The 18,310-nt window shown below is 35.3% G+C and overlaps 1 pseudogene; it reads right to left on the bottom strand.

Annotated features, from left to right (window-relative positions):
• Nucleotides 1–17,279: 17,279 nt before the first annotated feature.
• Nucleotides 17,280–18,000, bottom strand: LOC100931510 (annotated as a pseudogene).
• Nucleotides 18,001–18,310: the final 310 nt, after the last annotated feature.

Raw genomic sequence — 18,310 nt, 5'->3', positions numbered from 1 at the left:
GAGTCAAGATTTCAAAAGCCAAATTCTGTAATAGCATCTTAACATAAGCTGATGTAGCCCCATAAAGAGTGCAAGCCTTTTTAAGATCTTTAATGATTTCTATGTTAAAAGGGGCATATCTTCGACTTTGTTGACTGGAGGCATTAGACTGGGAAATTACAGGAAACATAAGTGGCTGAAGCTCCCGGATGTCCACACCCTTTTCTTTGGCCTTCATTAAGCCCTCTTGCAGTCTACTCAAAATTGGTGCTGTCACTGCCCCCCCCCCCCTGCCCCTCCTCCCTCCATACCGGAGGGTGGAGTTGGTGGAGGAGAGTCAATCACTTGCTCCTGGGGTGGGGCTGAAGCCGCCTCCTGAGGGGAAAGGTCACCACACCCTTGCTCACTTAAGTCTCCATGCCCTGTGGGGATATGGTCATTAATCTCTTCATTGTCTTCCTCCTTAATATCATGGCTAATTTGAGAAGGAGTAAAAGGAGCCATAGGTTTTTTCTTTCTTCTAGGGATAGGGTTTCTTAGTGCTAACTGAATTATATTGTATAAATAAAATGCCTCGATGGAAAATGAATGAGGACCATTTTCTCTGAAATGCATGGACATCTCTTGTCCAACCAGGGACCAGTTATCTTGAGAGATCTGCTCCTCCTCTACGAACCAAGGGGAGATGCAGTTTAATGTACCCACAAATCTAGCTACCTGTTCCCAAGTTATAAGTAGCTCTTGTCTTTCTATCAGCTTAAGCATGCTTTCTATAGCACCACTCTTGGGTGGGGTTGGGGGCAGGGATGGAGAGTCTTTAGCTAGCATTTGTCCCATTTTAGCCAAAAAAAGATTACTGGTTTAGTTTTTAAGAAAATAAGTTCCTTATTTTTCTATTAACAATACTCACCCAAATTCCTGGTCACCGGAGACTTCTTCAGTCCTTGGTTCCCACTGTTGGGCGCCAAATGTGAAGATCGTGTATTTTTAAATCAGCAGGAGTCAGGAATTCAGGTTAGGGGAAAATCGTCAGTCTTTATTCTCAGTGAAGAAGGATCAGCGATGGAAGAGAATCGGCAATAGCAATGTGTGCAGCTGAGTCAAGAAGCTAGCTCGACCAGCAGCCACACAACCAGCAGCTTGGAATCTTGAACCCAGGCCCAATCTCTCCCAGCTTCTCTTCCTGTCTCTCTCTCTGCCTCCACCCACCAAAATCGTCATTTCCTATACAACACATCAGGACTTGCACGGAGAGTGGGCAGGGACCATTCTTTATCCAATCATGTATATTAATAGAGTTTAGCCCAATTACTATTTAGCCTCATGTACTTGGGACCTCAGTGCATCAACTCAAACCTCAGCCCATTACATTCTTTAAAAATAAACATATTGATTTTTATTCCTATGTAGCGTATTCAAAAATATAGTTTGTGTTTCTAACTAAACTAGTCAAGAGGACCATATATTTCTGGAAATATAGGTACCTACATCAAAAGATACCTATTTCAATCTCATCATTTTGTAGATGAAGAAACTGAGATCCCGAAGATGCTGAGAGAATTGACCAAGATTACAAAGCTAAGCATCAATGTTAAGATTTGAAACTAATTTATTGACTTCTGGGGGTAGAACCAAGATAGAACCAGGAAATTGCCTGAGCTTTCCAGCTTTCCTCAAAAAACACATGAAAACAAGCCTCTGAACAGAGTTAGAATAACAGAGCATATGAGGAGATGGAATGAAATGATTCTACAGCTCAAAATTGATTGGACGAACATCAAGAAGGGTCAGTCACACTGTGGTGAAAGGGGTGTTCAGCACAGCTCACAGGGAATCTGAGAAAGCCAGTGAGATGGTTTTAATTGCAGCACATCAGAAAATGAGATTCCTAGTTTTGACTGAGTAGCAGAGAAGACCAATGGGGAAGACTCCAATCCCAGCAAAGAATGCAAATCACCAGTCCAGGAAATGAAGTGGCAACAGACAGAATTAGATTGAGCTACCACCTTCTGTGAATAAGACAACAAAGACAAGGGATCCCTATGCTCAAATAAAGTGCAAAGCTGCACAAGAAACTTGGGACTAGAATTGGGTAAATGGTAGTATCTATCATTCTTCAAGAATCAGTCAAACAGACTTCCGGCCAAGATGGCGGCAAGGAGGCACACAGCTGTGTAAGCTCTGCATTTTCTCTCAGATCCATCTCATTACAAGCCTCTGAATCAATGCTTGACTGAAAAAATATCCCACACATAGTTACCAAGAGAAGACATCTATGAGATTCGACAGGAAAGGTCTGTTTTTGCTCGAGGGCGGGACGGTTTTAGATCGGGCACAGGCTGAGGGCAGGCAGCAGCAGTGAGAGCTTAGCAGGCAGCTCACAGTCCAGCACACCGAAGGGGGGTGGGGTGTGATCTCAGCCTTCTCTGTGGGGAGAGCTTCACTACAGGATTGGATACTTTGCCCTGGCAGCAAGTCAGTAGCCCAGCAGAGAAGCTAAAAACACCTGAGGTGAAGAATACAACCCCAAACAGCAGAAGTTTCTCCGGAACTGGCCACCCCTCCCCCACAGCATCTCAGTATGCTCTCAGAGTTTCAGAGAGCAGGCGCAGCACAGTCCTGCTGGTGCCTCGCTGCTGCCCCCTCAGTCTGTAGAGGAAGCTCAGTAATATCACCCCCCAAAAAAAGCAGATTCCATTTGAAGTCTTTTTTCTTTTTTTCTTTGCTAGTTTGTCTCTGATTCTTCTCTGACAAAATGAGCAAAAAAATAAAAAGGACCTTAACAATTGACAGCTTTTATATGGACAGAGAGAAGACTCTAAACCCTGAGGAGACTAAAAACAAACTGTCTCCAGGTGAATCCCCACAGGAGGAGATCATCTGTTCCTCAGCACAGATGAATCTCATAGAAGAAATTAAAAAGGCTCTAACATAGAAGAAAAATGGGAAAAAGAAAGGGAGGCGTGGCAAGAGAGTCTGGAGAAATCATCCCACTCACTTAAAGACAGAATGGGTAAAGAAATTAAATCCTTGAAAAATAGGATTGGTGAACTGGAAACAGAAAATAGCTCTCTAAAAAATAAAATTGGTGAAATGGAAAAAAATTCCATAGAACAATACAACACAATTGGACAATTAGAAAAAGACATAAAAAAAGTAAGTGAAGAAAACACTTCACTGAAAATCAGAACAGAACAAATAGAATTGAATGACTCCAAGAGACAAGAAGAATCAGTCAAGCAAAACCAAAAAATTCAAACAATGGAGAAAAATGTGAAATACTTTCTTGAGAAAACAACAGACCTGGAAAATAGGTCTAGGAGAGACAATCTGAGAATTATTGGACTCCCAGGAAAATATGATGAAAAAAGAGCCCGGACATTATTTTCCAGGAAATTATCAAAGAGAACTGCCCAGAAGTCATAGAAACAGAGGGTAAAATAGACATTGAAAGGATTCATCGATCACCTACTGAAAGGGATCCTAAAATCAAAATATCAAGAAATATTATGGTCAAATGCCAAAACCCTCAAAGGAAAAAATACTCCAAGCAGCCAGGAAAACCCAATTCAAATATAGAAGAGCCACAATAAGGATCACCCAGGATCTCGCAGCATCCACATTAAAAGATCAAAGGGCCTGGAATATGATATTCCAAAAGGCTAAGGAACTCGGTATGCAACCAAAAATAACTTGCCCAGCCAGAATGATCATCTTTTTCCAGGGAAGAAGATGGTCATTGAACAAAATAAGCGAATTTCACCTATTTTTGATGAAAAAAACAGAACTTAACAAAAAGTTCGATCTACAAATATAGAATTCAAGAGAAAACTAAAAAGGTAAAAAGAAATCTTGGGAACTATATTTCTGCTGTACAGATATATAAAGAATACATGTATACCTTGTTCTAGAAACTAGAGGTGCAAAGGACATTGTACCAGAAGAAGGGTAAAGTGGGGGTACTACATCTCACAAAGAGGCAAAGGAAACCTATTATATATGAGAGAAAGAATGGAGGGGGATGAATATAGTGGGTATCTTACTACAATCAGAATTGGCTTTAAGAGAAAAATTGTAGACATATTCAATTTATGGGTGAAACTTCTCCCACCTCACTGAAAAGTGAGAAGGGAAAAGTGAAAAGGGAAGGAATAAGCTAAGCAGAAGGGAATACGAAAACTGTGAGGGAAAGGAGTAAGATGGGGGAGGAACTCTTAGGCATGGGGGAGGGATATTAAAAAGGGAGTGCTTTGAGAAGCAAGTGGTACTCACAAGTTTAATACCGGGAAGGGGGGAGAGGAGGAAAGAAGGGAGAAAAGGATAAACAGGGGTTAACAAGATGGCAAGTAATACAGAATTGGTAATTTTAACCATAAATGTGAATGGGGTAAACTCCCCCATAAAGAGGAAGCAGTTAGCAGAATGGATTAAAAGCCAGAATCCTACAATATATTGTTTACAGGAAACACACCTGAAGACATGCAGAGTAAAGGTAAAAAGTTGGAGCAATATCTACTATGCTTCAGGTGAAGTCAAAAAAGCAGGGGTAGCCATCCTGATCTCAGATCAAGCAAAAACAAAAATTGATCTAATTAAAAGAGATAAGGAAGGGCACTATATCTTGCTAAAGGGTACCATAGATAATGAAGCAATATCAATATTAAATATATATGCACCAAGTGGCGTAGCATCTAAATTCTTAAAAGAGAAATTAAGAGAGCTGCAAGAAGAAATAGACAGCAAAACTATAAGAGTGGGAGATCTCAACCTTGCACTCTCAGAATTAGATAAATCAAACTACAAAATAAATAAGAAAGACGTCAAAGAGGTAAATAGAATACTAGAAAAGTTAGATATGATAGATCTCTGGCGAAAACAAAATGGAGACAGAAAGAAGTACACTTTCTTCTCAGCAGTTCATGGAACCTATACAAAAATAGACCATATATTAGGACATAAAAACCCCAAACTCAAATGCAGTAAGGCAGAAATCGTAAATGCATCCTTTTCAGACCACGATACAATAAAAATTACACTCAAAAAAAGCCAGGGGAAAGTAGACCAAAAATAATTGGAAACTAAATAATCTCATACTAAAGAATGATTGGGTGAAACAGCAAATCATAGACTAATTAATAACTTCACCCAAGAAAACGACAATAATGAGACATCATACCAAAATGTGTGGAATGCAGCCAAAGCAGTAATAAGGGGAAATTTCATGTCTCTAGAGGCCTACTTGCATAAAATAGAGAAAGAGAAGGTCAACAAATTGGGCTTGCAACTAAAAATGCTAGAAAAGGAACAAATTAAAACCCCCCAAGTCAAACACTAAACTTGAAATTCTAAAAATAAAAGGAGAGATCAATAAAATTGAAAGTAAAAAAAAAAACTATTGAATTAATTAATAAAACTAAAAGTTGGTTCTATGAAAAAGCCAACAAAATAGACAAACTTTTAGTAAATCTGATTAAAAAAACGAAAGAGGAAAATCAAATTGTTAGTCTTAAAAATGAAAAGGAAGAACTCGCCACTAACGAAGAGGAAATTAGAGCAATAATTAGGAATTACTTTGCCCAGCGTTATGCCAATAAATTCGACAACTTAAATGAAATGGAAGAATACCTTCAAAAATATAGCCTGCCCAGATTAACAGAGGAAGAAGTAAATATCCTAAACAGTACCATCTTAGAAAAAGACATAGAACAAGCTATTAACCAACTCCCAAGAAAAATCCCCAGGACCAGATGGATTTACATGAATTCTACCAAACATTTAAAGAACAATTAACCAATTATATAAACTTTTGAAAAAATAGAATTGAAGGAGTCCTACCAAACCCTTTACAACACAACATGGTACTGATACCTAAACCAGGTAGGCTAAAACAGAAAAAAAATTATAGACCAATCTCCCTAATGAATATTGATGCTAAAAATCTTGAAAATATTATCAAAAGATTACAAAAATCATCCCAGGATAAACACTATGACCAAGTAGGACCAAGCAGGGCTGGTTAAATTAGAAAACTATTAGCATAATAACTATATCAATAAGCAAACAACAAAACCATATGATCATCTCAATAGATGAGAAAAGCATTCCAACATCCATTCCTAATAAAAAACTTTTGAGAGTATAGGAATAAATGGACTTTTTTCATAAAATGTGGGTATATATTTAAAACCATCAGTAAGCTCCATGCAATGGGGAAAAATTGGGCCTTTTCCCAGTAGATTAAGTGAAGCAAGGTTGCCCTTTATCACATTATTATGCAAGTAATTGATTAGACACTAGCCTTGGCAATAAGAGTCAAGAAAGATTAAAGATTAAAAGTAAAATGAGGAAATCAAACTATCCTCTTTGCAGATGATAATGATGGTATACTAGAGAACTCAGAGAATACTAAAAGCTATAGAAATAATTCAAACTTTAGCAAATTCCAGGGTATAAAAAACCCCATAAATCCTCAGCATTTTATACATCACCAACAAAAAATCCAACAGCAAGAGATACAAAGAAAATCCATCCAAAATAACTGTCGACAGCATAAAATATTTGGGAATCTATCTCCAAAGGAGAAAGTCAGGAATTATATGAGCAAAATTACAAAAACTTTCCATAAAATAAAAGTCAGATTAAATAATTGGAAAACTATTAATGCCCTGGATAGATCCGAAGCGATTATAATAAAGAGACAATACTCCCTAAACTAATCTATTTTGGTTAGGCTATACCAGACTTCCAAGAAAATATTTTAATGATCTGAAAAAAAAACAAAATTCATATGGAATAATAAAAGGTCAAGAATCTCAAAAAATTAATGAAAAAAAAATCAAATAGAAGGTGCCTAAGCTGTATGATCTAAAACTATATTATAAAGCAGCAATCACCAAAACCATTTGGTATTAAGAAAATAGATTAGTTGATCAGTGGAACAGCTTGAAGGTTCATAGACAGAATGTCAACTATAGCAATCTAGTTTGACAAACCCAAAGATCCTAACTTTTGGGATAAGAATTCATTATTTGACAAAAACTGCTGGGATAACTGGAAACTAGTATGGCAGAAATTAGGCAGAGACTCACATTTAACACAGTATACCAAGATAAGATCAAAATGGGTCCATGATTTAGGCATAAAGAATGAGATTATAAATAAATTTTTTTCACATTGTTTTTTATTTATTTTGCATTATTAGTATTTTCCATCACTTTCTTGAGTTAGATAATCAACAACAATCAAATCCTAATTTGTAATATTTTTGATTTTCAAGATGTAAATCTCACTCTAAGCTGTTTATTTATTTTATTTTATTTATTTATTTATTTATTTTTATTTAATAACCTTTTATCACAGGATATATACATGGTAACTTTACAGCATTAACAACTGCCAAACCTCTTGTTCCAATTTTCACCTCTTACCCCCCACCCTCCCCTAGATTGGCAGGATAATAGTAGATGTAAATATATTAAAATATAAATTAGATACATGTATACCTGACCAAAACGTTATTTTGCTGTGAAAAGAATCAGACTCTGAAAATTGTACAATTAGCTTTGAAGAAATCAAAATGCAGGTGTGCATAAATTAGGGATTGGGAATTCAATGTAATGGTTTTAGTCATCTCCCAGAGTTCTTTTTGGGCATAGCTAGTCAGTCATTACTTTCCATTAGAAATGATTTGGTTGATCTTGCTGGGAGGCCTGATCCATCAGAACTGGTAATCATATAAGTATTGTTGTTGAGTATATAATGATCTCTGGTCCTGCTCTTTTCACTCAGCATCAGTTCGTAAGTCTCTCCAGGCCTTTCTGGAAATTTCCTGTTCATTTCTTAAGAAGGTAATATTCCATAATTTTCATATAACCACAATTTATTCAACCATTCTCCAACTGTGGACATCCATTCAGTTTCAGTTTTTAACCACTACAAAAAGGGCTCCACAAACATTCGTGCACATCGTCCCTTTCCCTTCTTTTATAATCTCTTTGGGATATAATCCGGTAACTTTGGATCAAGGGGTATGCACGGTTTGATAATTTTTTGAGCATAGTTCCAAACTACTTCCAAAATGGTTGGATTCGTTCAACCCACAACAATGCATCAATGTCCAGTTTTCCCGCATCCTCAACAATCATCATTATTTTCTGTCGCTTAGCAATCTGACAGGTGTGTAGTGTATCTTAGAGTTGTCTTTTGCATTTCTTGATTAATAATGACTTGGACATCTTTTTCATATGACTAGAAATATTTCAATTTCTTCATCTGAGGTTGTTGTTCAATCCTTTGACCATTTTCAATTGGAGAATGGCGATTTTTATAAATTAGAGTTAATTCTCTATATTTTTGGAAATGAGGCCTTTATCAGAACCTTTGACTGTAAAATATTTTCCCAGTTTATTGCTTCCTTCTAATCTTGTCTGATTAGTTTTGTTTGTACAAAAACTTTCAGTTTGTATAATCAAATTTTCTATTTTGTGATCAGTAATGATCTCTAATTCTGCTTTGGTCATAAGACCTTCCCTTCCACAGGTCTGAGGGTAAACTATCATGTGTTCCTCTAATTTATTAATAATTTTTCTTTATGTCTGGTCATGAACCCATTTTGCTTTATCTTTGGTGTCATGGTTAAGTATGGATCAATGCTAGTTTCTGATATGTTTCCAATTTTCCCAACAATTTTTTATCAAGTAAGTTCTTTCCCGCTGGGATCTTTGGGTTTGTCAAAACTAGGTTGCTATATTTGTTGACTGTTTTTCCTTGGAAACTTTCCTATAATAATCTTTTTTGCCTACTAGTTTTGGTAATTGGCCATAAAATTTAGTGTCTTAAAATCTTTGATTTTTTTTCATTACAAATTTTGCCGATATGACTTTGTTGTTTTTTCTAGGCAAAATAAAAAAAGGGGGGATTTTTAGGTAATTATTGTCATTTTATTATATTGTCTTGCCTATCCAACATTTATTTTTTTTTTTCAATTAATTTTGGAAATGGCTGTTTTTCTCATAAATTTTGTTTTTTTTAGGTTCCTAAATATTTTTATTTGTTGGTTATTTAAATAATTTTTTAATTGACTGTTTGGTTTTGTTTGTTGAAGAGCTGTTAATTTTTTTTTGGTAACAGCAATTTGTAAAAGTTGGTTGGATTTTTCTATAAATTTTGATCTCTGGGGTTTCTAAATATATATTATCGGCAAAGTGATATTTTTTATTGCCTTTATTTTATTCCTTTGGGCTCTTTCCAGCTTTTTGCTAATAGCTAGCGTTTTATATAATTTGGGTAAAAGTGATACTTGTTTTGGGCGCTTTTGTTTCCTAATTTTTTGGGAATGGTTGCAGTTTGTCCCATTAATTGAATTGTGGAAATTGTGCTGCTTTATTTAGGAAAGCCTTTGTTTTCTTAAGTGTTTCTAATGGAATGGGTTGGATTTTATCAAATTTGCTTTTTTCTTATTGAAGGATGATCATATGGTTTTGTACAGTATTGGTTATTGCTGGAATTATATTGATAGTTTTCTAATATTGAACCGCCTGATTTCTGGTATAAATTTACTTGATATGTGTTTATTTGGAGATGATTTTTGTAGTTTTTTTGCTTATTTTTTAATATTTTAGCTTTTTTAGGGAGATTGGTTGTAATTTTTTTCTTGTTTGCCTATGTTTGGTATGGTACCATATTGGTGTTAGAAGGAATGGTAGGGATTTTTTTTTTCTTTCTATATAGATTGGGGCCATTTTTTAAATGTTTGGTAAAATTAATTAAATCATTTGGTCTTGGGGATTTTTCTTAGGGAGTTGTTTAATTGCTGTTTTTTTTTTTCTGAAATGGGATTTTAAACTTCTTTCTCTCTTTAGTTTGGAAGTTTGTTTTTTGGAAGGTCTATTTACTTAGGTTATCAAATTATGGATAAAGTTGAGAAAATAATTTTTTTTTTTCTAATTTCTTTTCTTTGGTGGAAAGTTCTTTTTTTTTAAGACTACTTTTCTTTTTCTCTCTTTTTTAATAGATTTAAAGGTTATTTTTTTTGGTTTTTTTCTAGAACAACTTTAGTTTTTTAATTAGTTAATAGTTTTTCTTTCTTATTTTTATTTCTTTCTTTTAATTTTAAATTTTATTAATATTTGATTGGGGTTTTAATTTGGTTTTTTTAGTTTTTTAGATTAAGAATTCATTAATTTTTTTTCTTGTTTTATTCAAGTTTAAAGGATATAAATTTCTTTTACGTTTGGTGCATCCAGCTTTTGGTATGATGTTTTCATCTTGTTTTATTTGAGTGAAATTATAATTGTTTATAATTTGCTTTTCACATCAATTTTTAAGATGAGATTGTTTAGTTTCATCTTTTGGTCCATTTTAATTTTGTTGAATGTAGTTTTTTGCATCATGATTTGAAAAGCATTTCTTTTTTTTTTGCTTAATTTTGAGGTTTTTATGTTCTAAATATGGTTCTTTTGAATAGGTTTCCATGAATGTGAGAAGAAAGTATTTCTTTATTTCCATTCAATTTTCCAAAGATCCAATTACCTTTTTTTTTATTTTTTCTTTTTTTTCTTTTTTTTGTTTTGTGGTTTGATTTGTTAACTCGAGAGTGCAAGGTTGAGATTTCTATTAGTTTTTTTGTTTTTTTCTTGCAACTTTTAACTTCTCTTAGGAAGTTGAGTGCCATACCACTTGGTGATATATGTTTTATTGATATTGCTTGTTGTTTATTACCCTTTTAGAGGATGTAGTTTCCTTCTTATTTCTTTTAATTGCTTTTTCTTTTGTTGATTGAGATAAGGATGTACCTCTTTTTGACTTCACCTTGACTCATAATAGATTTTTCCAGCTTTTTACCTTTTTCTTTATATGTATCCCCTGCTTTAAATGTGTTTTTGTAAACAAATATTTGTAGGGTTTCTGACTTTTGATCCAGTCTGCTATCTGCCTCCTGTTTATGGGGGAGTTCATCCATTCAATTTACGTTAAATTACTAAATCGGTTTTGCCATCCTAATAACTCCAGATTGTGCTTTACTTTTTTCTTCCCCCTCTTTCCCCTTTTTAAACTTATGTACCCTCTTGTTACGATCTTATCCTCTTTATAATCCTCCTTCCCCTTTGAGTCTTTCCCTTCCTTCCTTATTACTTTTTTCTTTTCCTTTTCTCTCCCGTTTTTAATGAGGCGAGAGGAAATTTTCTCTAAAACAAATGTCAATTTTTTTCTTTGAGCAACTCTGGGAGTAAGATTCACAATTTCCTCCCCTCTCTAAATTCCCTCAGATATGATAAGTTTTCCTCTTTGTGGGATGTGGTTTCCTTTTTTATCCTCCTTCCCACCTTTTCTGCCTATCCTTTTTCATATCATTCCCTTTTTATAGTTATCAGTACAATCAAATTATAATGTATTCTTTTTGTATATCCACAACAGAAACAATTCTCAAGAGTTATTTTTACCTTTTCTGCATCCTTGAGTTCTATGCTTGGAGATCCAACTTTTGTTTAGTTTGGTTTTTTCTTCAGAACAAATAGAATTCATTTGTTTCATTAAATGTCCATCTTCTTCCTGGAAGAAAATGCTCCTAGCTGGGTAATTTATTCTGGCTGCATCTCAGTTATTTTGCTTTTGGAAATATCATATTCAGGCCTTCTTTCCTTTAATGTGGGCGGCAGATCTTGGGTGATCCTTATTGTGGCACCTCGGTATTTAAATGGGTTTTTTGGTTGTAATTCCATTAATCGATAGTTCTGAAATTTTGTTTCTTGGGTTTTATTTTAGGGTTTTTTGAAGGTGTTCGATGAATTCTTTCAATCTTTTTACCTTCTGATTCTATTACATATGGGCAGTTCTCTTTGATGATTCTTGTAAAAATAGTATCTTGGCTCTTTTTTTTTTTTCATCATAGTTTTCGAAAGTCCAATAATCCTCAGATTATCTCTCCTAGATCTATTTTTCCAAGTTCTGTCGTTATTCCCAAGTAGATAATTCATGGTTTTCAGTTTGTCATTTTTTGTTTTGTTGATTGATTCTTGCTGTCTCAATGAATCATTAGTTTCTATTTTTTAGTTCTAATTTTTAAAGAATTATTTTTCTTCATTAGCTTTTTTGACTTCTTTTCTGTATATATCCAATTGAGTTTTTGAATGTATTGTTTTGGTCTGTGGAATTTTTTTTCCAATTTTTTTTTTTTTTTTAGTGAATTATTTTTTTCCAATTCCGGATCCTACTTTCTTTTGTTCTTTGTCTTTTCCAATTCACGGATCCTACTTTCTTTGGTTCTTTGTTTTCCAATTCACAAATCTACTTTTAGTGAATTCTTTATTTTTTCCAATTCAATTCTTACTTTCATGAGATTTTTTCCTTTTTCCAATTCCGTATTTCAGGAAGTTGTTGCTGCTTGTAGGCTTTCTTTCCTTTCAACATTTTATCTTCTAACTTCTTTTGAGACTTTTAATGGTCTGTTCTTAAGGAGCATCTGTAAAGGGGACAGTCTGATGCATTTTGCTGTTTGAGTCTCTTCAGGTTTGCTGTCCTGCTTTTTCTGCATAGAAGCTGTCGATAGTTCTTTTATCTTTTTATTCATGTTTTAAAGCCTTTAGGGTGTCTCCTAGGGCAAGGGGTTCAGCTTCCTCTGCAGAGCAGGAAAGATGTAAACCGATTTCTGGCTCTGAGGTATGGGAGTGCTCTGAGTGAGAGTTTTCCCTTCCCCCAACAGGAAGTGGATTCAGCACTGGCTGAGCTATCAAGCTGCTTAGTATGGCAGAGTGGGTTAGCAATTGCCCTCAGCTAGAGACTAAGGGGTGAAAGTGTCACTGCCCCAGGCCGGAGCCTCTTGTGGGACTGTGAGTGTTGCAGCTGACTGCAGAACTGCAGACCACAGACCCAAGACCGAACTGCCTTGAACTCTGCCCCAGTGTCTCTGCCAATGCAAATCGGCCTTGAAAAGCTCTATGGCCTAAGCAAGCTCCCCACTGCGCAGATTGGAGGCTAACCCAGGCTGCGTCCTCCTGAGGTGCAGGACCACAACTGCCCCAAGGAAAAGCCCGTACTGCCGGTTGGGGTTGTGTGCTTGTGCTGAGATCTGTGCCTTCACCCTCGGTTTGAGACTCTCCTTGGAACCTAATTTCTCTCCCTGTCTGGGCTGATCTCCCCCCTGGCCCCGGAACCAACCTTTTTTGGCGAGACTGCAGATTTTCTTCCAGCCGGTGAGTTGTTCTACTAATTATCTTTACGAATTTTAGCAGTCAAGACTATTTTTGAGGCTCGATATAATATTGATAAAGAGGGTAAGAGAAGAGCTTAGAAAGTCGCTTGTGTCTTCTCTGCCATCTTGGCTCCCTCTCGAGATTATAAATAAATTATAGGAACATAGGATAGTTTATCTCTCAGACCTGTGGAGGAGGAAGAAATTTGTGACCAAAGATGAACTAGAGACCATTATTGATCACAAAATAGAAAATTTTGATTACATCAAATTAAAAAGCTTTTGTACAAACAAAACTAATGCAAACAAGATTAGAAGGGAAGCAACAAATGGGGAAAACATCTTCACAGTTAGTTTCTGATAAAGGCCTCATTTCCAAAATATATAGAGAATTGACTAATTTATAAGAAACCAAGCCATTCTCCAATTGATAAATGGTCAAAGGATATGAACAGACAATTTTCATATGATGATATTGAAACTATTTCTACTCCTATGAAAGGTTTTCCAATTGACTATTGATCAGAGAAATGCAAATTAAGCCAACTCTGAGATGCCACTTCATACCTGTCAGATTGGCTAAGATAACAGGAAAAAATAATGATGAATGTGGGAGGGGATACAGGAAAACTGGGACACTGATGCATTATTGGTGAAATTGTGAACGCATCCCACCATTCTGGAAAGCAATCTGGAATTATGCCCAAAAATTTATCAAACTGTGCATACCCTTTGACCTAGCAGTGCTACTACTGGGCTTATACCCTAAGGAGATACTAAAGAAGGGAAAGGGACCTGTATGTGCCAAAATGTTTGTGGCAGCCCTGTTTGAGTGGCTAGAAAGTGGAAAATGAATGGATGCCCTTCAACTGGAGAATGGTTGGGTAAATTGTGGTATATGAATGTTATGGAATATTATTGTTCTGTAAGAAATGACCAGCAGGATGAATACAGAGAGGCTTGGAGAGACTTACATGAACTTATGCTAAGTGAAATGAGCAGAACCAGGAGATCGTTATATACTTCAACAACAATACTGTATGAAGATGTATTCTGATGGAAATGGATTTCTTTAACAAGGAGACCTAATTCAGTTTCAGTTGATCAATGATGGACAGAAGCAGCTACACTCAAAGAAAGAACACTGGGAAATGAGTGTCAATTTTGCATTTTTGTTTATCTTCCCGGGTTATTTTTACCTTCTGACTCCAACTCTTCCTGTGCCACAAGAGAACTGTTTGGTTCTGCACACATATATTGTATCTAGGATAATACTGCAACATATTCAACATATATAGGACTGCTTGCCATCTAGGGGAGGGGGTGGAGGGAGAGAGGGGAAAAATCGGAACAGAAGTGGTTGCAAGGGATAATGTTGTAAAAAATTATCCTGGCATGGGTTCTGTCAATAAAAAGTTATTATAATAAAAAAATAAAATTTAAAAAAAAGAGAGAAAGCGAAAAGTCTTTTCAAGTCCAGGGTATGAGGGACAATGAAATTTTCCTGAAAAGATCAGAAGTGGGGCTTGAAATAGGAGGTGGCTAGACAAATTTGAAGAGGAACTTTAATTGGAGAACCTTGATCCTTCTTAGGAGTCTGGAGAGTATCATAAGATAATATTCTCACTCTTTTTGTTGTTTGCATTTTGTTTTCTTTCTCATTTTCTTTCCTATTGTTGATTTGATTTTTCTTATGTAGCAAGATAATTGTATAAATATTTATATATATATTGGATTTAACATATATTTTAATATGTAAAATATATATTGTATTGTTTGCCATTTGGGGAGGGGGACAGGGAAGAAGGGGAAATTTGGAACACAAGGGTATGCAAGGGTCAGTGTTGAAAAATTATCTGTCCATATGTTTTCAAAATAAAATCTTTAATAATAAAAAAAAGAATCAGTCAAACAAATCACAAAACCAAAAGAATGAAAAAAAAATGGAAGAAAATGTAAAATACATTGAAAAACAATTGACCTGGAACACAGATCCAGGCAAGAAAATTAAAAAAACAAAAACAAAAACACTGGTCTATCTGAAAACCATGAGGAAAAGAAAAAAAAGAGCTTTGTTATTATTCTTCAAAAGACTGTCTATGAAAACTGTTCTTATATAGTAGAACCAGTAGATAAATAACGACTGAAATAATCCATCAATCACTCTGGAAAAGCAATCCAACAAGGAAAACCCCAAGCAACATTGTTACAAAATTCCAGAATTATAATCTCAAGGAAAAAAATACTGCCAGAAAAAATGCAGTTCAGTCATTGAGGAGCCAGTCAGCATTATCCAGGATTTGGCAGCCTCTATAATAAAGAATTGGAGGACCTAGAATGTCATGTTCCAGAGGACAAAGGGCCTGAAATTACAACTACCCTGTGAAATTTAGCATCATCTCTCAAGAGAAGACATAGATCAATGAAGTAGGAGACTTTCAATTTAAAAAAAATCAATGAAAAAAAAAAAACAGAATTCAACAGAAAATGTGGTCTTCAAATGAGGACATGAGAGAAGTATAGAAAGCTAAACAAAAAAAAAGCATTATGTAAAGGGTAAATTACTTGCATCTTTAGATGAGAAAATGATACTTGTCCCTCATGAATTTCATCTCTTATTTAGGCAGTTCCAGGTGACATATGTAGACAGAGGATGTAAGTATAAATTTACTGATATGATGATATTAAAGAAAAAGTCATTTAGGAGTGGGGAAAGGATTGCACCAAGAAAAGAAGAAAGCTCTTGGGATTAATTGACTTGCCCAGGGTCATATAACTGGTAAGTGTTAGGTGTCTGAGGCCAAATTTGAGCTCAGATCCTCTAGAGTCTAAAACCAACTCTCTATCCACTATGCAATCTAGGTGCTCTCAAAGACATTGTTAGGGGAAGTTTTATATCTCTAAATAGTTATATGAATAAATTAGAGAAAAAAGAATGAATTGGTTATGCAATTTAAAAATCTAGGAAAAGTACAAATTGAAAATCCACAATTGAATATAAAATTAGAAATCCTGAAAATCAAAGGAGAGATTAATAAAATTGAAAGAAAGAAAACTACTGAACTAGTAAAAGTGCAAAAAAAAATAGATAAATCTTTGTTTAATTTGATTAGAATATTTAAAAATTTTGCAACAATATTCATTAAGAAGATTGGTGGATAATTTTCTTTCTTTGTTTTGGCTCTTCCTGGATTAGGCATCAGAACCATAGTTGTGTTGTATAATTTATTTAGCAGGACTCTTTTTGTGCTTATTTTCCCAAAGAGACTACATATTGTTGGAATTAATTGTTCTTTAAATATTTGACGGAATTACCTTTTAAATCCACTTATCACTGGAGATTTCTTTTTAGAGAGTTCACTGGTAACTTGTTCATTTTTTTTAATAGTCAATCATTTGCTCTTCTATTAATAATGAGAAATTTATATTTTTTTTAAATATCCATATATTTCAATTAGATTGTCCAATTTGTTGACAGATAGTAGGGCTCCTAATTATTGCTATAATTTCTTCTTCATTGTTGGTAAGTTAATTCTTTTCATTTTTGAGTCAGGTAATTTGATTTTTTCCCCCTTATTCTAATCAATTTTTTCATGATAATATGAAAAAGAAACTAGAGGTGGAAATGGGATCATACTAGAAGAAGAGGGAAAAGGAGATAAAATAAGAGAAATCACATCTCATTAAGAGGACAAGAAAACCTATTATAATTGAGAGAAAAAAGGGAGGAGAATGAGCATTTTGTGAATCTTTCATCAGTTATGACTCTAAGACAGAATATCAGACATATTTGGTATAATAATAAAAAAAAAAACTTGTCTCACCTTATAGGGAAGTAGAAGGAAAAAGGGGAAAAGAAAGGGAAAGACAAATAGAAAAAGAAAGGAGAATAATTAAGGGAAAAGTGTAAAAAAGGGGGAGGGGCTCTAAAAAGTGGACTGTTTGAGGGAAACAAAATATTGGAGAGGAAGGAACTAGGATAAGAAAGAGAAAAAGATAGCCTAGGGTAAACACAGAGAGTTGGTTTTTTTGTTTGTTTGTTTTGTTTTAAAAAATATTTTATTAAAGATCTTTACAGAAGAGGTTCGGGCACACCATTCACAGAGTACTGTTATACAGTGGGCATGGGCTGGGGCATAGCTGGTTGCTCTGCCTTCCCAGTCTTCTGCTTTGAGATAGGAATAGTAAGAAGAATCTCATCCTTGCACTCTATGGTGTTCACATAGTCAGGCAGGGGCTTCTTAGGGCCAATCTTGCCACTTGGGTCCCACGGCAACATGATTTTGACTTTAATTCCCAATACACCCTGTCTGAGGAGGACTTAGCACACAGCTGTGTCAACGTAATAGCTGACAGGTCTCCCCTGTGGATCATCAGGCCATCCACAAACTTCATGGACTTGGCCCTCTGGCCTCAGAGCTTACCGGATACCATCACCTCACATCCTTTTGCTCCATTCTCCATAATGAAGCAGAGGACACCATAGCAGGCCCTACACATGGCAAGACCTCCTAGGAGTCTGTAACTCAGGGACTCAGCCTGAGCAATAGCACAAAGATCTCTGGTTACCACCTTCTCAGCATACATTTCTACACTGCCTTCAGGGAAGCCAAAGCTCTTCTGAATGACAGTTGTCAGTTCGGTGACCCTTCTCCACAAGGACATTCTGAATCCTGGTGGCCGAAATGATGATTTCTGTTCTGATTGGGGTTAATTTGAACTTCCACATCAGAATAGTCATCCTCAGCCAGTTCCCTAGTGAGGAACTCATTCAGCTTGGCCTTGAAGATGCCATCGGCTACAAACTTCTTCTTGGAGATGTGCACCACCATCTTGCACCAACAGGAAAGCCAGAAAGAGTTATTTAAACTGTGAATGTGAACAGGATGAACTCCCCTATAAAATGGAAGCAGTTATCAGACTGGATTAAAAACCAGAATCCTATAATATGTTCTCTACAAGAAACACATTTAAAGGATAGTGAAACATACAGAGTGAAATTAAAGGGCTGGAGCAGAATATACTATGCTTCAAGTAAAGAAGCATAGCAATCCTATCTCAAGGGAAGCAATCCTGATCTTAGATCAAGTAAAAGTAAAGATACATGTAATTAAAAGAAGAAATGAAGGGAACTATATCTTA

The sequence above is a fragment of the Sarcophilus harrisii genome, chromosome 4 (genome assembly GCF_902635505.1).
Source record: "Sarcophilus harrisii chromosome 4, mSarHar1.11, whole genome shotgun sequence".
Taxonomy (NCBI): domain Eukaryota; kingdom Metazoa; phylum Chordata; class Mammalia; order Dasyuromorphia; family Dasyuridae; genus Sarcophilus; species Sarcophilus harrisii.
This window is presented reverse-complemented; position numbering and strand designations above follow the sequence as displayed.